General features: G+C 37.3%; 1 long non-coding RNA gene across 1 annotated transcript; it reads left to right on the plus strand.

The window, feature by feature from the left end:
- Positions 1 to 19,201: 19,201 nt before the first annotated feature.
- On the plus strand, positions 19,202 to 20,205 carry LOC111887679 (uncharacterized). Its single transcript, XR_002848844.3, has 3 exons — positions 19,202 to 19,607; positions 19,758 to 19,808; positions 19,950 to 20,205. It is a non-coding gene; the product is annotated as an uncharacterized LOC111887679 (long non-coding RNA).
- The last annotated feature ends 2,799 nt before the right edge of the window (positions 20,206 to 23,004 follow it).

A 23,004-nucleotide genomic window follows, 5' to 3' on the forward strand; every position in this document is an offset into this window, starting at 1 on the left:
CCAATTTGCGCTCACTCTCATGGTGGTCTTCCTTCATATCCTCATTCTGAGGCTCCCGAATCTGCTCTAATAGTGGGTAATCACTATCATCCTCAAACATAAATCTCTGATTGGAGCCACAACCGCCTTGTGGCTGAGAGCATCAGCCATCACGTTGGCCTTCCCCAGGTGATAAAGGATCCCACAATCATAATCTTCCACCACATTCAACCACCTGCGCTGCCTCATTTTCAGATTTGGATGATCTATCAAATACCTTAGGCTCTTATGATCCGTGTAGATAGTACAGTAAACCCCATAGAGGTAATGTCGCCAAATCTTGAGGGACAAACACCATGACCCCTAACTCCTAATCATAAGTATGGTAGTTCGCCTCATGAGGTTTCAACTGACTCAAGGTGTAAGTGATCACATGACCCCGCTGCATTAGAAATGCACCCAAGCCAATGATTGACGCATCATAATATACCACAAAGTCATTGTCACACCCCGGAACCGGAACCGTGTAAAACGTCCGGGGGCGGATGACGTCATCGTACAATATCATAACAATTGTATATAAATGAAACATAGCAACACAAACATTCATACATTTATAATCGGTTTACATTGTTTACAATACTTGTTTTCTTCAAAAGTTAAACACGAATCACAAAAGAAGACATAACATAATGCAGCAACGCCAGACCTCGATCGTGGTGAATACATGTCTACTAGATCCATGAGAATACAAGTCGTTTTGAAAAGAGTCAACTAAAAATTTGGTGAGTTCATAAGCATCTTTGTAGGTAAAAAAGTTGTAATAACTTTGTTCATAGTTCATTGTAAAACTCCAAAAAATCCAAAACTTTATATAAAAAGTAGTTTATAAGTCTCGTTCCAAAATCGTGTATAATTGCATGCATGTTCTTTAGTTTTCATTTGTTTATTACTGAAAAGATGGCGTTTCCATAAAATCCTATATTTTCTCTATACAAAGATGATGTGGTCCTCAGACCCTAAAATTGAAGTTGTGAAATTAGATTTACAAAATAGATGAACATAGTTCTGGATTTTAGTAAAATTATCAGAGTGAGTACTCTTTGTAAAAGAGTGTATAGTTGTGTGCATGTTCCTTGGTTTTCCCTTGTTTTTTTTCGAAAAGAAGTGTTCCCAGAAAATCCTATATTTTTTGTATATAAAAGATGTCGTGGTCTTAAAAACCCTAAGACCGAAGTTGTGAAAGTACTTTGCAAAATATACGAAACATAGTTTGCTACTTTATAAACTAATGGGTGTATATTCCACGTAATTCCAATGTCACTAGGATCCTACTCTATGTGAGTCATTATAACCATATAGATAAGACGAGAATGCCGGCCCTGACGTTTTTCAGGCGTCAGATACAGTCCAGATATATGTCACCTTAGACTGGTTGGTCTAGCTGTAGCGAACACCACAGGTGTGGGGTGTCAACCCCGTATAGATCTATACACAAGTATCCCGCTCCCCATCCAGGGGACTCTGGTTATAAACACGGGACTTACAATGTACCTAGATGGGTAGGACGAAAACAAATACTAGTCTCACAAGAGCCTTCATGGAATGTACGCGAGTTTTTCTCCCTTTGTTAAATAATGCAAATAATGTTTTCCTTGTGTAAAATTATGATTGTATCTTTATGACACGCAAATATTTCCGTCATAAAACTCTGTTTTGTAAATCGTCTTAATAAAATCATTTATAATGAAAATTATAAATAATAACTAATAGTTTGTCAACTTGCAAAAGGTTATAAATAGGACATAATTTTCCAAGTTTAAAACCCTTGAAATGGTATAAACATAACATGATTGTTTTACTAGCAACATTTATTTTTAGATAAATAGTCATGTCTTGTAGGGTGTTTTGACATACCCAAAATTTTATGGAGATCTTTACAAACAAAATATTCTCTTCTAGTTGTGACTAAAATATTTTCACTAGTTCCACCAAAATCTCATATAAATCCATGAAATTTATTATGTCTTAAAGTTTGCACAAGTTTTAGTGGTAAAAGTATTTTTAACCAAAAATTTCCATTTTGGCGTAACACATCATATATTTACCTAATAGCTTAGTTTTATGTTTATATTACAAAATATGTAGATATATACAAACATAACTTAGTTTTAACGTCATGGGGTTTGTGAAATATCAAGTTTATGAAGTATTAAAATGAGATAATATCATTTCAACACACACATAAACACCTAAACATACAAATACACGCAATTATCCAAGGATTTAATCAAAATTTGACTTTTATCCCCCCCCCCCCCCCCCCCCAAAGAAATGAAAACTTGAAAAGAGTGGGGTATGTAGATCACCTTGGTTTGATTTGGATAGTTGATTTGGGTAGATGTTGAGAAGTGTTCAAGTCCTAAGACTTGAAATGTTTGATAAACTCTTTGAACTTTAGAATATCCTAAGAATATTAACACATAATTTTATGTGTAAATATGGTGAAATAAACAAAAGAATATGGGAAACTACTTAGCTAATCATGAAATACTTACAAGATCTCGGGAATACTTTGAAGGAGTAATACTTGATGCTTGAATACTTTGAGAGTAATTTAAGGGTTTACAGAGATTGAATGTGATAAATAGGAACTACTTTTAGGCTCAAAAAGGGAGGATGAAAGTGATAAGATGTGCTTGGTTATATAGAGGTTAAGGCATTGCTACCTGATAGATAATACCTAGATATTTGGAGGATATTTCATGGTGAACTGTAATTGCTTTGGGGAGGAAAGAAATGTCACACCTTAAAGTCAATTATTCTTGTCCTATCCACACATTATGGTCGTGAACTCCATAAAATGGATTTGTTTATGGCCTAGATCCCTCCTAGGATTGTGTTTATGCCCAACCATCACATCCATACGGTGTTTACGCCCCAAAGATGCTTCCCCTTCGAGTTTACGTCCAAGATACTTCTTAGAGAAGTGTTCACGGCCAACTAAGGCTTCTTAGGGCGGTTCACGGCCAAAGGTTGTCCACTAAAGGGGGGTTTACGCCCAAGACTCCTCCTAGGAAGGTGTTCATGGCCTAGGTAAGCTATCCTAAGGTAGTTCACGGTTTTGGATGGGGCCTAGGGAAATGTTTATGGTCTTCATTATTAGCAAACTCAATTATGTTGTCCTTATGGTTCAATTGCTTAAGATTGTGACACAATTACAAATTATTGTGTTTACACCATGTGATCCTTTATCCAAAGCATTTATCTATTTTTACTTCACTAAATTTTGTTTACTTTAAAGAGTTTAACTCATATGTGACTTCCAAAGTGCATACTTCCATTTACATGCACTTATACTCTCATGGTTTTCACAGTTCTCCTTGTAATAGGGTTACAATTTTAGACCTTACTTGGTCCAAATATTTCGGGTTGTCACATCATCCCCCCCATTAAAGGGAATTTCGTCCCGAAATTCAAATTCTTTGAGGAATATCAAGGATTGAGGAAAGATGTGTGTACTTCTGTTTCTTTTGACCTTCTTAGCCTATAATCTCCACCTGTTTCTCTTTGGGGTGTGGGTTCTTATTTGCCTTGATCTCGTTGAGTGGGATTGCTAGAGCTTCGGTGGTTAGACACTTATTAAGGCTGAATACGTGGAAAAAGCTATAGTTTACCGGAGCTATCCTGGATGGCTTTCTTAAGGTTGTGCTCCTGGTTTTCTAAGAGTAGAGTTCCTAGGCCTTAAGGATTGGCATTATTGTTACTAAGGTTGGGGCCGCATATGGTGCGGTTGGCCTTATGAATCCTAGGCTGCCTCGAGAGTTCTCTTCCTACGCAATCGTGAACTAGTGGAGTGTCGACCATTGCTTAATTTCCTAGAGTTGGGTGAGTGGGTTGTCGGTTCGGAATAGAGGATATCAATCCTTGACAATCGGTATTTACTTGACTCTTAGTGTTTAGTTGTCCTATGGGTAATCTGATTCTCCTATTCAAGAGTCGGACGAGTGTTTTCCTGAGGTTAGAGGTTTGGTATGATAATCTCCTTAATTATTTGGTCGTTCTATTGATGGGACAATATATGTTCTCGTGTTGGGTGCTAAGTGGTATCGGGGGTTTGGTTACTGGAATGGTTCAAAGAGTTGATTCGATTCCAACTCCACTTAGCACCTGGGTGATGTTTCCGAAAGATCTTCGGGAATATCCGGGGGAGGTTGTAAATCTCTGGGATTTCCTTGATGCCTTTTGTTTCTTGTTTCTCATCTTTATTGTCGGGCTAGGACGGAGCATGTTATCTCTCATCTAAGTACTCGCGAGCCTAGATGCTAGAGATGGTCCACGGATTTGTAGTTATGAATTGAAATAGTTTTGCTAATCGTTCCGGTACTTTCGCAGTGATTAAAGCTGGTATAGAGAGGATCAAGTCAGTTCATGACAAGTGACGACGTTGGTCTTCTTATAGTAACAGATGCAAAGTTGATTTGGAAAGGAGACGATTACTTAGAATGATAGCGTATTCTACGTACATATCCTTGATGCTTATGGTCCGTCTTTGTTATTATTACTGCGAACATTTCATAATGTATACCTTACAAGGTTCTTCTATAATCACTTGGCGTATACAAGTCAGGTATAATTATGATCGATAAGGCAGTCGACTGAGTGGCCCTACCCTAATTCCACAACCAGACAAGGAACATGAATTTAGGCGAGATCACGCACTGTTAGTATGTAGAATCTTAGTTACGTATGACTCCAATGTTCACACTAATCCATCGTAGCTCGCCTGAGAGGATTGCTAGTTTTTCTGCGAATGATATGGTTTTTTTCGGACGATGGAATATTTTATGACCATGCTATTGAGTTGGAAAATTTTTATTAATATTTGATGCTTAATTTTTGCTATTTGAAAACGTACCAAAAATCTTGTTGGAGTTCCTTGTTTTTCCTTCATGTCCAGTTGTTAAACTCCTCCCGCTTCACCGTCATTTCTCTCTATTGGGCAATCTCTCTTAAAGTGCCCCGTTTCACTACATAAATAGCATACCGGGCTTACTTTTGGGTTGGAGGTTCGAGTGACACGTGGGGACAGGGCACTATAGTGGCAGGAGGTGTGCCCCTTCTTGTTACACCTATTGCAATGCAACTTTCGGTAGGCTCCATTATGGTGGAAGCTGCATTTGTTGCATTCTGGGAGGCTTCCAACATAATGACGCACTGGTGTTGGTGTGGCAGATGTCATGGTAGTATGGACAACAACCATGTGTTGTTTCTTCGAGGGTCCTTGAGTTGGCTGTCCCTTCTTCTTATTCCCAGATTTTTGCTTCTTGTTCCTAGGTTTGGGGTTTGGGATGTCTTGGTAGGTCGTCACTCGTTTGTTTCTATGGTTGCTAATACGGTTGGAATCGTCGCCATTGTTTCCATTTGGGTTGTTGGCGTTGCGTTGTGCCATGACGGCGGTCACTATAGCCGTTATGGCGACTTGGAATGTCGGGATGTCTATCTACAGAACTGGTGTCTCACCGGTGGACTGGTTATTCCCGTAGGAAGACATGATTCTATTGCACGATGAGAAACATGGTCGTAAGTAACTGGGGTCATCTCTAGTTGGATCTCATTTATGATTGCAAATATGCACTTATGCATACATGCATATGCGTCACATGTTTTTGTTTTACGATTCTCATTGTTTCTACTTACATCTCTATGGTGTATTAATGGTGGAGAGTGGAAATAGGTATTGTACGAACGTTAAGTTAGTCAAAAGAGTACATAGATATCAGTGCACTTAGTTGATTCGGATTACAGAGTTTTCGGAGGGTGTACCTCCCTTGATTTAACACTACTGGTTGTAATGAAAGACAAAATAATCTAGGACATAGCACGAGTGGTGTAGTGATGCTCATATGTCGAAATAAAGCACAAGGAGCTCGGCCATTTCTTCATTTCACGAGTGGTCTCATCTAACCTCTACTCTGCTTGAACAACCCTAGCTTGGACTACAAGGAGTTTCTTCTTTAGGGTGGCTACTTCCTCCTCTAAAGAGCGTAGGCGGTCGGTAGGGTCCTCTTGCGCTGTGTGTTGGTTTGGTGTTGCTCTCGAAGAGTGAGGGTTACTAAGGATCCCTCTGGTGCCTTCATCCTTGTCTGACTCCTCATTGAAATTCTTCCCCTCGTAGTCTGTTACCGGGTGTTATTTGGGACATGCTTCTAGGTTTTCCTCTTGAAACTCTCCCGGCTCCTCTTTGACCCATTTGTTGGCCACTAGGGCAATGTAGTAGTGATCTCCGTGAAGATGAAAGTCGGCCATGTGGTCCGTGTGAGAATAGGGGTATAAGAAATACGTGGAAGATTTAAGTGTGGGAGTTTATATGGTATACTAAAATACTCCTATAGTATTTTAAATTCGATGTTCGATTCTAATGTTCTCTTGCACGTATAGTTGGTTAGTTTTAGGCTTGTTGCAACACTACTATCACTCCCAAGCACATGTTGGTCATATCTCAAATAAATATAGTTGATCGGGCTATATTTATCTCAGATATGATTACATAACTGTCTAGGTTTGACTGTAGTGTCAACCATTAGTTACTTTTGTTTTCTTCTCATTATGATATTGTTCTGGTAAGTATGTATACTTATATAAAATACTTGTATTTTTAAAGTACACTTTTAGTCAGAGTGTTTTAGTCCCATTGTATTTATAGTTGTAGATCTTGTATGGTTTGATATACTAGTTCACTATAAACAATGCTCTGATACCAATCTGTCACACCCCCGAACCGGAACGGCGGAAAACGTTCGGGGGGTGGATGACGTCATCATACAGTAGCATAACAATTGCATATAAATGAAACATAGCAACACAAACATTCATACATTGATAATAGGTTTACATTGTTTACAATACTTGTTCTATTCCAAAGTTAAATACAAACAACAAAAGTAGACATAACATAATGCAGCGACACCAAACCATGATCGTGGTGAATATCTGTCTACTAGATCCCTAAGAATACAAGTCGTTTTGAAAAGTGTCAACTAAAATTTTGGTGAGTTCATAAGCATTTTTGTAGGTAAAAACGTTGTAATAACTTTGTTCATAGTTCATTGTAAAACTCCAGAAAATCCAAAACTTTCTATAAAAAGTAGTTTATAAGTCTCGTTACAAAACCGTGTATAATTGCATGCATGTTCTTTAGTTTTCCTTTGTTTATTACTGAAAAGATGGCGTTTCCATAAAATCCTATATTTTCTCTATACAAAGATGATGTGGTCCTCAGCCCCTAAAATTGAAGTTGTGAAATCAGATTTACAAAATAGATGAACATAGTTCTGGAATTTTGTAAAATTAGCAGAGTGAGTACTCTTTGTAAAAGAGTGTATAGTTGTGTGCATGTTACTTGGTTTTCCTTTGTTTGTTTTCGAAAAGAAGTGTTCCCAGAAAATCTTATAATTTATGTACATAAAAGATGTCATGGTTTTAAAAACCTATGACCGAAGTTGTGAAAGTAGTTTGCAAAATATACGAAACATAGTTAGGTACTTTATAAACTAATGGGTGTATATTCCATGTTATAACCATACATATATGAAGAGAATGCCTGCCCTGACATTTTTCAGGCGTCAAATATGGTCCAGATATTTGTCACCATAGACTAGCCGGTCTAGCTGTAGCGAACAACACATGTGTGGGGTGTCAACCCCATATAGATCTATACACAATTATCCCGCTCCCCCTCCAGTGGACTCTGGTTATACACACAGGACTTACAATGTACCTAGATAGGTAGGACGAAAACAAATACTAGTCTCTCAAGAGCCTTAATGGAATGTACGCGAGTTTTTCTCCCTTTGTTAAATAATGCAAATAATGTTTTCCTTGTGTAAAATTATGATTGTATCTTTATGACACGCAAATATTTCCGTCATAAAAACTCTGTTTTGTAAATCGTCTTAATAAAATCATTTATAATGAAAATTATAAATAATAACTAATAGTTTGTCAACTTGCAAAAGGTTATAAATAGGACATAATTTTCCAAGTTTAAAACCCTTGAAATGGTATAAACATAACATGATTGTTTTACTAGCAACATTTATTTTTAGATAAATAGTCATGTCTTGTAGGGTGTTTTGACATACCCAAAATTTTATGGAGATCTTTACAAACAAAATATTCTCTTCTTGTTGTGACTACAATATTTTCACTAATTCCACCAAAATCTCATATAAATCCATGAAATTTATTATGTCTTAAAGTGTGCACAAGTTTTAGTGGTAAAAGTATTTTTAACCAAAAATTTCCATTTTGGTGTAACACATCATATATTTACCTAATAGCTTAGTTTTATGTTTATAATGCAAAATATGTATATCTATACAAATATAACTTAGTTTTAACGTCATGGGCTTTGTGAAATCTCAAGTTTATGAAGTGTTAACATGAGATAATATCATTTCAACACACATAAACACCTAAACATACAAATACATGCAACTATCCAAGGATTTAAACAAGATTTGACTTGTATTCCCCCCCCCCCCCTCCCCCCCCCCCCCAAAAAAAATGAAAACTTGAAAAGAGTGGGGTATGAAGCTCACCTTGGTTTGATTTGGATAGTTGATTTGGGTAGATGTTGATAAGTGTTTAAGTCCTAACACTTGAAGTGTTTGATAAACTCTTTGAACTTTAGAATATCCTAAGAATATTAATGTCACACCCCCAAACCGGAATGGCGGAAACATTCGGGGGCGGAGGACGTCATGTTTAGTATCACAACACATGTATCATAGTAATCATAGTAACAAACAACCATTGTATTAATATTAAAGTGTTTACAAAGTATGTGGTTCACAAAAGAGTGACTCAAAATTAAATAACAAAACAAGAGATGAAGCTACTATGCTCCATCTTATGAATCCCAGAGTGCGTACATGTCTATTATTTTCCTAAGAATACGAGTTATTTTGAAAGAGTAGATCAGCATTTAAGATGGTGAGTTCATAAGTATTTTAGTGATGAAAAGTAAGTTGAAAGTTCTTTTTAGAAAAGTTCGTCTGTTCCTTCAGAAAATCCTATATCTTCTGATGTGATGAATGAGAGTAGAAATGACTCTACAATTCCCTCTATGGGTACTAAATGGATACAAGTTATATACAATTTAGAGTAAACAGACAATCGATTGTGTGAATTTGCCTTAAGCCCACAACCAAACAAGGAAAAGGGAATGAGGCGGAAGTCGCACATCCCATTATTTGTTAGATCTTCATTGTATATAACACTGACGTATTCATTTGGTACTTACGAAGTTAACTGTAATAGTTCTTTATATTTGGTGAAAAACATTCTTTATGAAAATCATATATTTCCTTTAGTAAAAATAGTAACCACAATAGTTCCTTCTATAATCACTTAGTTTATACAAGTTATATATAATCTAATATCGAACGGATAGTTAAATGGGTGAATCTACCCTAAGCCCACAACCAAACAAGGAACAGGAAGTAAGGTGGAAAGCACACATCCAAATGCCTATCGAATATTAATTATATATAACCCTGATGTATAAACTAAGGTATTATAGAATTAACCACTGAATGGATTAAACCCTTTTACTGATAAGTTTCTAGTTTAGTCTGCTAAAAGTTCTATCTGAAAAATATGTTTTTGTACTAGAAAACAATATATTAAATTTGTATGCTATGACCTGACCCATACCCGGTACTCCTTATGATTACTTGGTATATACAGAATATATATATATATATATATATATATATATATATATATATATATATATAACTAAGATCGGATAGCTAGTAGACTGGGTGCATCTGCTCTAAGCCCACAACTAAACAAGGAACAGGAAATGAAGCGGAAAGCACACATCCTACTATCTGTTGGACCCGATTAATATACATCCCTTATGTATCCACTAAGGAATCATAAAGTTATCATTATAGGCCCCTTTCTAAATGAATGTACTAAGACTCGATCGTACTGTTTGTCTTTTGCAAGTTTTCATAAGTTTAAGACTATCTTTACTAGAAAATAGTTTGGATTACCCTTTATGTGAGAAAATCACAATATGAATGTAATGGGAGAATGAAAGTATTCCGTAATATTGTATAAGTAATTACTGATGCACTTACAACCTTAAAACCAGTTTGTTAATTAAGGTTAAAATCTGAGTTGGTTGTAACCATACTGATATGACACGTGTTTAACACGACGACCTAAAAGTGTCGAAACTAATGTGACATTTGTCACCTGTAGACTTGCAAGTCCCACTGTAGCTAGTAGCAAGGTGTGGGTGTCAATCCCGTATAGATCTATACACAAACTCATGCTCTCCCTCTAAGAGACTCTGGCTACAAAATGCGACCTAACAAGTATATTGCTAATTCGTGAAGTAGTGGTTTCACATTATTATTATCTTGTTCTTGTTATCGTATGTTCCTTCTGTTCTAGTGTATAGTATGTTCCTCCCTATTTCTCTTTATAGTATGTTCTTTCTGTTTCTCGTTATAGTATATTTTGAACTGACTTCTGTATGTCTCATTGTAATATAAATACTTAGTAGTAGTCCTCTAAATTATACCTATTATAGTTTACTAGTAATGTTGTTTGAATGACTGCGTATGTTTGAACACCTTTGCTACCCAAAGGTATTGAATTGATTTAAAATAGTTTGCTTGATAACACAGTTTGAAGTATAAGAAATCTCTTGGTTTGATAGTTATAAATCACATGTGATTGATTATACAACTATATGGTTTTCTACTTGTATTCCCCCCCCCCATAAAAGCATTTAAAATCATTTAAAAGATAAGTTAGGGGTATGAACTCACTTAGTAAGAGTGAATCGGGAAGCGTTTCATTTCTAGTAATGATCTTTCTTGACGTAATCTCGAGTTTCGGGTGAAGAAACGAGCTTCACACGGGAAACACTTCGACTGGAAAGGAGCAAGTTTCTCAGGAACTTCGGGGTTCCGTCGGGATGCTTAACACAGAGTAAATGTAGTAAGGGAAGTAGAGTTGAGCAGCCTAAACCCGAAACCTTCGGTTTCTATTTATAGGGAGTATTTTTGGAGCTCACATCGTGAGCATGGATTGGCTCACGTCGTGAGTTGGATCCTATCCATCTGCTGACTCGACTTTTGACAGCCTGGAACCAATCCATTACTGGATCACGTCGTGAGCTTCAGGCTCACGTCGTGAGTCCTCTGACAGTGTGGGGATTCGTGTCCCGAACTTCAGAAATTCATATCTCTCACATACAAGCTCCGATTTTGACGTTCTTTATATCCACGTGTAGGTGATATTATGCTCTACAACTTTCGTTTACACTTTGTTGGCTAATTTTTGACTTTATTTTTAATATTCTATTTTTAACAGGCCGGGACTAGAAAAGTCCATTAAAATCCATAACTTTTTCATCTGACGTCCGTTTTCATCTATCTTGTTACCATTGTACTAATATTGTCGAGCTCTTCAATTCTCGTTTAGGTTGCGTCGACTAAAAGTCACTCGATCTCTATATCGAGTTTTTAGTTGTCTATTGTTATATCCGAAACTTAGAAAAATCATAACTTCCTCATACGAAGTCAGATTTGGACGTTCTTTTTATGCACGTTTATGGTTTAATGATAACTACGACTTTCATTTAGATACCTAAGGCTAAAAAGTATTCTATTAAAATTTCGCGTTTTATGCTTAACAGTGCTTTACCGGCTAAAAATTTTCGGGTTGTCACAATTAGCACATAATTTTATGTGTAAATACGATGAAATAAACAAAAGAATATGGGAAACTACTTAGCTAATCATGAAATACTTACAAGATCTAGGGAATACTTTGAAGGAGTTATAGTTGATGCTTGAATACTTTGAGAGTAATTTAAGGGTTTATAGAGAGTAAATGTGATAAATAGGAAGTAGTTTACGCTCAAAAAGGGAGGATGAAAGTGATAAGATGTGCTTGGTTATATAGATTTAAGGCATTGCTACCTGATGGATAATACATAGATATTTGGAGAATATTTCGTGGTTAACTGTAATTGCTTTGGGAAGGAAAGAAATGTTACACCTTAAAGTCAATTATTCTTTTCCTATCCACACATTATAGCCGTGAACTCCATATAATGGAGTTGTTTACGGCCTAGATGCCTCCTAGGATTGTGTTTACGCCCAACCATCCCATCCATAAGGTGTTTACGCCCCAAGGATGCTTCCCCTTTGAGTTTACGACCAAGATACTTCCTATAGAAGTGTTCACGGCTAGGGGTGAGCAAAAACCGAACCGACTAAAGAAAAACCAACAAAACCGCAATAAACTGCAACCGAAAAACCGAAACCGGTGCAAAAACCAATGGTGCAGATTTAATTTTTGCAAAAACCGAAGGTCAACGGTGCGGTGCGGTTTCTATCCTAAAAATCGGTCCACCAAAACTGAACCGCATCGCAAGCGTGTATAGTAATAAATCAATCAATGTATATTATATACATGTTATTTAAAATAGTTATAAACGATAATATATTTATTATATGTTTATTTTGTGTTTGTATAAGACTATATGGGGTGCAAAAGAAATGTTATATTGTTAGCCAAACGTACTAATCGATTACATGTAATAAACTTGTAACAAATTAAGTCAAAATCAACCAACCTTCAATCATTAATTAGTTTGTGAGAGTGGACACAAGTTGTATTTTAAGCGACTTACAATTTTTGATTATGTAATTTTGTTTTGAGCTGAAAATGAATGTATTAAAAAAACAGCACAATACAAGCTTATATGCACATGGTTTTCAGTTCTTAAAGTTTTAAAAAAACGCACCAAATTCTTAACACGGTTTAAAAACCGAAACCGCACCGATACAAACCAAAACCGCATTTAAAAACCAAAAAACCGAACCATTGCAAAACCGCACCCAACGGTTTTAAGAATGCAAAAACCGCACCATGTTCACCCCTATTCACGGCCAACTAAGGCTTCTTAGGGTGGTTCACGGCCAAAGGTGGTTCACTAAGGGGGGGTTACGCCTAAAACACCTCCTAGGAAGGTGTTCATGGCCTAGCTAAGGTATCCTAAGGTAGTTTACGGTCTTGGATGGGGCCTAGGTAAATGTTTATGGTCTTAATTAATAGCAAACTCAATTATGTTGTCCTTATGGTTCAATTGCTTAAGATTGTGACACAATTACAAATTCTTGTGTCTACACCATGTGATCCTTAATCAAAAGTATTTATCTAGTTTTACTAAATTTTGTTTTCTTTCATGAGGTTAACTCGTATGTGATTTCCAAAGTGCATACTTCCATATACACACACTTATACTCTAATGGTTTTCAAGGTTCTCCTTGTAATAGGGTTACAGTTTAGACCTTGCTTGGTCCAAATATTTTGGGTTGTCATAGTCATCAACACCCTCTGGCGAGGTTAAAATCGGTGCCTCACATAATCTCTGTCTCAGGGTCTCAAATGTTGCTTGATGCTCAAGCCTCCAATGAAACATGACGGTCTTCTTCGTCAACCGAGTCAAAGGAACCACTATCTTGGACAAATCATGAATGAATCTCCGATATTAACCTGCCAATCCAAGGAAACTTCTAATCACATATGGAGACCTCGGAACCTCCCACCTCATCACCATCTCGACTTTGGCCGGATCGACCAGAATGCCGCTCTGGTTGACAAAGGGCCCTAGAATCTGCACCTCACGCAATCAGAACTCACATTTTGAGAACTTTGCATATAATCCCTCCTTCATCAAAGTCTCTAATACCTCCCTCAGATTCTCATCATGCTGCTCTTGAGTCTTGGAATAGACCAGGATGTCATCAATAAATACAATCACATACTGATCCAACATGGGCCTACATACGCGATTCATGAGATCCATGAATGCGGCTGGAGCATATTATTTTTATTTATCTATTTTATTTATATATATTATTATTTAATTTATTTGTTTTAAGAAAATTTCAATTTAGCCATAAATTAAGGATGTTACATGAATCCTATTGGCATCCTTGCATTTATTCAATTTATCATTGTAGGTGGGTTCAAAGACTATAACACTCATAAAATATGGACCAAAATTTTCATTTTTAAATCATAAATAAACCATAGTTATCAAAGTCATCTCTTCAAAACATAACTCGTAGTATCTCAAAACATCATAAATGGTATATTCATATCAAAACATGTGTCAAATATATTAGAGTAAACACCCAAGGCTAAACATCATGGTTTGTGCAACGCAGTCATCCCGAGCTCTTCCCTTTGCTACTGGAAGTACCTGAAACCAAAACTGAAAACTGTAAGCATGAAGCTTAATGAATTTCCCACAAACTACCACATACCATACACATAACATGCAACTAGGAGATACGAGCCTCGACCACACTCAATGAGATATGGGCCTCGCCCACACTCGGATAACGGACCTCGCCTGTAAAATATGGGCCCCACCCACGCTTAGTGAGATACGGGCCCCGCCCACACTCAACTATCTAGGAGATACGGGCCCCGACCACACTCGGCTGATTAGGAGTTACGTGCCAGCCCACACTCAGCTAATAGTGAGATTCGGGCCCTTCCCACACTCAGCTAACTAAGAAACACATACAAGTATCACAAAGACAACAAGTATAACCAAATCTACCAATCCATTCCATATCCATACTCAAGTAATGCTAAGATACGGGCCCTGCCCACACTTAGCTACTAATCAACACACATAATATACACGGTTCGGCATTGGTGCCTTCGACCTGTTCAATCCAGGAGGAAACTCACCTCAAATGTCAGATGATAGCTGAAACGTCTCTGCCCCAGAATCATCTCTACTCACTCCATAAACCAAAACAACCCCTTAGATACCATTTCATACTCATAACCCCTTTAGGACCAACTATGGTCAAAATCAAGGTCAAGGCCAAAGTCAAATTCAACGCTCCGAGTTGACTCAACTCGTCAAGTTTACCCTTTAACCCGTCGAGTTCCCATGAGTCATAGAATCGTGAAATCGCAATCCAACTCATCGAGTTTTCCTCCAACTCACCGAGTTCTTCCTTTTAACAGAATCAGGATACTTCGACCCAACTCGTCGAGTTCCTTTATGAACTCATCGAGTTCTTTAGTCTGTTAGCCCTTCTTAATGCATTAAGCCCTTATTCTATGGATCTACACTCTATACTCCATATCTAGATTGGAAATGCTTCTAGAAGGGTAAAGTTTCCAACTTTACCCCCTAATACCTTTCCTAAAGGGGTTAAGCTCAAATCCTAACCCAAAAGGCAAAGGTCTTAATCCATTCACAACCAAAATTAAAAGATAGACCATGAGGTCCTGGATCTGGACTCTAAGGACAAAAAGATCACGCAGAGTCCCAACTTTCTCCACTTGCATGGCCATTATAAGCTCTAAAAGGACAAAATGATTATCTAGAGGTTGCATGGAACTTCCATGGCCATAAAGTTGGCACCTTTATGCTATGAAAACCCCTCAAGACCTTAGATCTGAAGTGGTAACCCATTTGGGACGTCCAACTCCCAAGGACCATGATATTTGGACCAAACCAAGCAAAATAACCCTAAACGGAGATCTGCTCAAATACAAATCAAGGTTTAAGCTTTATACCAACAAAATGTCGTGGATGAGGCAAGGATTATGGATCTATATACTCCTTCTTGTGTCCTCAAGATTTTCCTTCTTCCAATGGCTTCAAGCACACACTAAAACACTTAAAATGGCTTACAAACACTCACAATAGCATTAGGGTTTCGAGATCCAGGGTTAGGGACTTGGAGGCTGGAAATAAGGCCAACACCTTGGGGTTAAGGTGTTTAAATATGGTGCAAACCCCGAAAATTAAGGTTTCATCTCTGCCAACCTACTCGTCGAGTTGAGGCCTCCCAACTCGTCGAGTAGGTTACTTAAAATACACGACCCTTATGATCTCTACTCAAGGAGTTTGGGGCTCCCAACTCATCGAGTTTCTGCATAAAATAGAATAATTTATAAATTAAATACATACCACACACTATACATTACAAAGACAAACCAAACCTCTCGAGTAGTCTTGAAACAAATAGCTTCAGCCATGGTTTCTTTAGATGAAGAGGATTGAAGAATAATGTGAGATTGTTGGTTATATTCATATCATACAACATATATAATATTTAGTTATGAGGAGCCATTACTAACAATGGTATGTATGGTCAGCAAAATAAGGTCATTAATGTAGTCAGTAACGTATTGATACACGACTACACAAGTAAAGGAAGAACTTGATTCTATCATAGTAAATAATTGGTGGAAGAGAGTTTGATGGTAAGCATAAAAAAATAATAGATATCCAAAAGAGAAATATAAAATGCATCATCGGCGACATGGAAAAGGCGGAAAGAGGATTGATAATTAGGTCATGTTTGATTCACCTTTTACTGAGTCCAGTAAGAGGTTACCTTTAACTCGGTCTAAGTTAAGGAGTTTGATAAATAATTTTTAGCCTCTTACCTGGTCCTTATCCAACTGACCGAGCCATCTAAAAAATATAGCAAACTGGAAACTTAGACTCCATTTCCCTTTGCATACTCTCGTTTCTCATTCACTCAACCAAATTCATGCCTCTCCTTCATGTCCACCAGTTTGAAGCTAACACACCGGAGCCTCCTTTCCTCCTGTTAAAGCCAACCTCCATTAACTCCTCCCTATTTCTTGGATAGGATAGGTTTTGATAATGCACTCATACTCTAATTTTGAAACAAGATTTGTGATAATCTCATACATCCTAAATCAGAGCAACCTATCAGAGCAATCACGCACAAAGCATTTCCATTTGACATATCATTGCCTAAGGGATGACCTACTTCTGGATTTTGGCTTTATATTAGGTATTGTTTATGTGCATTTAATCAGTTGTTATGTTGGAGCTATTAATCTTTACTGATCGATACATAGTTATCTCTTAGTTATGAATGGCATAGATGTAAAGATGTAATGAATCAAATTTAATCATGGGGTTCCTTATGAGAATCCGTTATGTTGGTTGATTATGCCCAAAACATGAAGCTTATGTTTATGTACACTAAATCTCTCCATAATAAAACCAAAAATGAACAAACGGATCTAGCTGCACAAGTTGGTAAAACTGAACATGGTCAAATAAGTACATGCAACATAATATTATTTGATTGTTTTTGAATTAGAAAATTTAAAGATGGAGAATTATAATAAAGTGCCCTAAATTATATGTAATTTATTGATATGAGAAAATTATAAAAAGACAAGGATTCATAATGTAGATGAAGTTCTTGGTGATTATTAAATTCTATCACTTACATATCCATTTTTAAACATTGTTCCCCTGACGACATGGTGTTTTTTTTTTGTGGCTTCCCTCGGTGTGATATAAATTTTTTGACCACTTTACCCCTAATGATGATGTACATGGTGCTTGTTTTGTGGCTACCCTTAGTGTGATTTAGACAAATTATGTGAAATTTATGTTCATTTACATTTTATTTTCCTACTCAAATATAATATAATATGGGGTTGGTCAATTACACTCAATTTCAATAAATTGGTTGTTGTTTTGTATGCCATAAATTGGTTACCTTTAGAAGACTTAGTTCCATTCCTGTTGGGTTGAAAGGCCCCTTTTTGATTTTATGTTTTTAAAATCATTTAAAATACTTTGTAGCGTACATGACTTTTGTTATATGTTGCAGTGTTTGGTTTTCATTTGTGTGTTAATAACAAAAAGGTAAAATGGTCATTTTCAATAGTCAGCATAACCAATCAATTGCGTACTTAAACCAAATGGTTTCAGTCACAATGAGAGGCAAATGCGATCATAACTTCAGACCCCGTCAGGTCTTGACTCAGTCGGTAACTATCAACCAACCCCTTAGGATGATAAGACGTTATAGTTTAGGGAAAATGACCAAAAAGGCAATATAGTTATCATTTTGTACATATTTAGTCGTTGTTGTTTTTTCTTATAAAATAAGTCCTTTAACTTGTTGTTTTGTACACATTCAGTCTTTATGATCGACTACTCTAGGTTACGACCGACTACTCCTAGTTAAGTTCTCAATTTGTATATATTTAATTCTTATTGTTTTTTGTAGAAAAATAAGTCCTTGTTTTTATACACATTTAGTTCGTATAACCGACTTTCTTTAGGTTTTGCTCACGTGGCATCATATGTGGGGCAATCATTAACGAGGTGTTCTCATAAATGGCTCGTCCCTTATTTATATTAGTAACCTAATTCATGAATCATTCAAAAAATGTTGGTGCCCTATTATTCTCCAAGAAGAAGATGTCTTCAACTTCAGATTCATCTATCTCAATCGCATACAACGGGATTCTTTGTGCTTGCTTTCGCCCAAATCGAATTTGAACTTTTAAGAAAAAATAAAACCCTAACAAAAAGTTTAGAGTATGTATGTCGATTGTGACCATTTTTTAGTAAATGTGTTTTCTGTTCTTTTCAAATTGACCTTGGATTTTGAAGATGAGTTTGCAGCTTTTAAAGATGATGTTTCCCGTCTCAACCACCTTGAATCACATAATATTAAAACCCTATAACGGTTAGGGTTCTGTCGCAAGGACTAAGGAGATATGTCGCGGAGTTCTATTAATTTATTAATCACTAATAAATTAACAAGCTGGATCTCCAATAAACTGTCATGTCAATAATTGTTTAAATTTGTTTTTTGCATGTAACCCAAAATGAATCTACTATTAATATTAATATATATATATATATATATATATATATATATATATATATATATATATATATATATATATATATATATAGTCATGTCAATAATTGTTTAAATTTGTTTTTTGCATGTAACCCAAAATGAATCTACTATTAATATTAATATTATCAACTGTTTAAATTTTAATATATATATATATATATATATATATATATATATATATATATATATATATATATATATATATATATATATATATATTAAAATTGTCCACCCTTAGCTATAGTAAAGTGGATAATGGATTGGCAGAAATAGTCCCTTTTCTTATACAAAGTTGTCAAATGTGGTAACTTTTCAAAAGCATTTTGTTGGAGTGGGATGGTTAATGGTGGTCGTGGCCGGACAGTCTTACTCACAGATACGTGTCCGCTTCTCCATCTCCACCGTTTTGTTCTCCAATCAAAGTGTTACAGATTATCATCTCTTTCTCGATCAAAGACTATTTGCTACCTCCAACTGCTTTGCAATTAGAGCATCGTCCCTCTTTACTTTTTTTCTCTATCTCCACCTGATTGTTCACTTCTACATGTTCCTTATTTTCCAGATACCACCAACGGTGGCGCTTCTCTGAATTCACCTTTTGACTGATGTGTTCAATCAGTCGGAAGGAAAGGGAACCAGAGGCCACCTCCTTGCTGCCGATTGTGACTGCACTGGAGAAATCGACTGATACAGTCGACTTCTACTACTATTGGAAGTCTCGAAGCCGGTGCCTCCATCGACTGCTACTACATCTTCGTTCCATCCCCAGACCAACAACGAGAGCACCACTTTTCTCAGCAAACGAACCCTAAACCTTACTTCACATAAGAAATAGACCAGGTTTTTTTTTTCTTTACGTCTCTCACCACATTCCAACTTCACCATCGAGGAAGCACCTTTCAAGGCAATCTTATTGGCTACGCCCAAATCGATTCAATCTCTGATTATACTCGATAGTTTACTTTTGAGTTGTTTGATTTTGAATTTCAGATAGAATCCAGTTGCTTTATCTCCAAGAAGAATTAGACATTTGTCTTGAGTGTACGCTATTTAATTTCCGACTCTATTTTTACCCAAACCATTTCTAATTGGTGATTGCTATAATTAAAACACACCTCTCATTATATGCTTGGTTGTCAATTTTGATGTCTACTGTGTTGTAAACACAACTTATATTGCTAGGTCATGAATGCACGCAATTGGAGGTTCTAGCTGCAATCAGCTTTGATTATTTGTGGAAGATATCATTGAAGATGCAGAGCATGGAAGCTAGGATTCCCATGCCAGTTGCACTAGCACAAAGTCATTGGAATTTACTATGTTGTAAATTTATTATATAATTCAGTACGAATAATCAACAACTTTAAACTCTGTTAGTTTTCTATTGTTATTTCTTAGTTGTTAAACAATTTAATTATTTATGTTTTCTACTACTCTTTGCACTACTCTTTGTAGATAAGTACTTGATTTCGGATTTCAATTAAGCTACAGTTCCATTTGATGACCGAAAATTGATACCGTTGAACTCCCACTCCTTTCGAAAAAGTTGGCAGGTTTGAAGATGCAGACCAACTACTCAATTAAATGCTTAAAAGAACCGATATTTTACTCCATGATCTACAAATAGTATGTAAACTTTCCTGTAATCTTCTTTTTTCCCCCCAATTTTGTTCCAACTAAGATGAAGATCCTTTATTGATTATATATACTTACTTACATAGATTACATATTGTGAGTGTAAATTTGATATCTCATGTTCTGAATGTGTTTTGTATACAAACCATTACTTACTCGATTCCTTCAGGTTTCCCTTTCACTTTCATAACTTTCAAACAGTTTTTTTGCACTTATTCTGATGATTTTTAACATATTGATATGCATCATGTAATGGTATTTCATATGTTTTAATTTCAGTATAAATTATTTGGTTGGATTGGCTTTTATTGTTTTAATAAATAATTTAGGGGTGTTTTTCAAACACTTTAAATAGTTGGTTACCTGTTCATGGCATTAACCCCGGATATTAATCAGTCATTTAATTTTTTTATAGATATGGGATGTCACATAGAACGAATTATTTATGGAGTTGAAAGACCACGAAAAATGTGTGTGGTCAGTTGACTTTTCAACTATGAAACCGAAAATGATAGCGAGTGGGTGTAACACCCCAAGTCCAGAAGCAAGAGTTCAGGGGTGTAAAGTGTTATTAGAAGGATGGACTCGACGAGTTGGAGCTATGACTCGTCGAGTCGGAACGTGTGATGAGCACGTGATAAGTGGCCTGACTCGCCGAGTCGGCGGCTGGACTCGACGAGTCAGTGCTGGAAGAGGAAAACCCTAATCTTAGGGTTTGCACCCTATTTAAAGGACTTAATGTCCTCCCCTCAGCCCCCTTACTCCCCTTTGAGATCCATAAACCCTAAAATCGTGAGTGAGAGTCCTTGGAAGCAATTTGGAGCTTAGATAAGGGATTTTGTGAAGAGACCTTGAAGATCAAGGAGCTTGGATCAAGGAGATTTGTGGAGATTCGGCTTATTCTTTAGTGGGAGGTCGTTTTGGAGGTAATGAATCGTTATCCTTGGCTTTCTCCTTTATAGATCCATCTTTCATGGAGTTTTAGGGTGTTTGGAGATAATATGATGAGATCTTGGTGCATGAGTTAGATCTGGAGCTGAAACTCCAGATCTGAGTTCTATCTGGATCAAATATGCAGAAAGCCCTTTTAATTGCTATGCAAAAGCCATTCCCCATGAGTTAAGTTCCTTTCTAGCTTGGTTTTTGGAATTATGAGGCATGAAGCACGTAAAGGTAGCAACTTTATGGTGCTAATGCACTCTAGGGACCCAGATCAATTGTTTGGAGCTAGGAGTAGATTTGTATCTTTCGATTTTGGGAATACCCGTATCAACTCGGCGAGTTGGGCTAGGGATTCAGGCATTGAGTCGCGTAGTGACTCGGCGAGTCACATGGGTGAACTCGGCGAGTCATATGATGATGAGCTTGGACTCGACGAATGGAAGAACAACTCGGAGAGTCTGATGAAGATTGTCGTGGACCCGGCGAGTCTGTTCTTGGACTCGGCGAGTCAGAGTGCAAAACTCCAAACCTCTTCTGGTTAGACTCAGAGCAGTGAGTTGAGTGGTGACTCAGTGAGTTGGACAGGATAAGACTAAGAGATTGTGGAACTCGACGAGTCATGGGGTGACTCGGCGAGTTGAGTCGTGTTATGAGAGTTTCCTAAGTTTAGGAACTCGGCGAGTCAATGGGTTAACTCGGCGAGTAGGTTCAATCAGGAAGGTGGACTTTGACCAGTTTGACCTTCAGGGGTATTATGGTAATTTTTGGTTATTTATGTCATTGGATCATTGATGATTATAGGTGTTGGAGTTGGAGGCAGTGCTTCAGGTTTGTGCTTTCGTGATTCGGTTCAGCAGTTTCAAGGTGAGTTATCCTCACTATATCAACATGGTCTAAGGCACCAAGTCGGCCCTTTATCGGATGGGAATCCGGGTATTTGTTTGATATGTTTTTGAGTTGCTAGATCTGCATCCTGGTTTTAGGATGGTGTTATGTTAGTGACTTGGTTAAGGCCAGTATCCTGGTATGTAGGGTAATGTTATGTTAGTGACCGGTTAGGTCGGTATCCTGGTTGGGATGTTGTTATGCTGCATGATCTGATAGAGTCGTTGTTTGGCTGAGGATTGTTATGTGATTAACTGTTTTATGTGCACATGGTTGTTTGACCGGGGTTGGGTTGAGGCGGGTCCTGCTTTGTGCTGTAGGCTAACATACCCAGGGTGGACCGGATAGACCGAAGGCCCAGCGAGCGGTCCGGATAGGCTGAAGGCCCCAAGAGGGTGGTCCAGACGTGTTGAGGCTCGGAGAGTGGACCAGGCCGACTGAAGGCCCGATGCGGGCGGACCAGTCATACTGTAGACTCAGAGAGTGGACCAGGTGGATTGAAGGCCCGGTGCAGGCGGACCAATCACACTGTAGACTCGATATACATGGCTAGACTCGGAGAGTGGACCAGGTGGACTGAAGGCCTTGTGCGGGAGGACCAGTCACACTGTAGACTCCATATGTATGGCTGTTCTGTATTGTGATATGATATGAGTATGGTTATATGTGGTTGGTATTTTGAGGGTATCTCAGTAAGCTTTCGGGATTAGAGTTGTAGTGTTTTGGTTTCATGTACTTCAGGAGATCGTGGCATGGCGAAGGCGTGATCATAATG

This window comes from Lactuca sativa, chromosome 7 (assembly GCF_002870075.4).
Source record: "Lactuca sativa cultivar Salinas chromosome 7, Lsat_Salinas_v11, whole genome shotgun sequence".
NCBI lineage: Eukaryota > Viridiplantae > Streptophyta > Magnoliopsida > Asterales > Asteraceae > Lactuca > Lactuca sativa.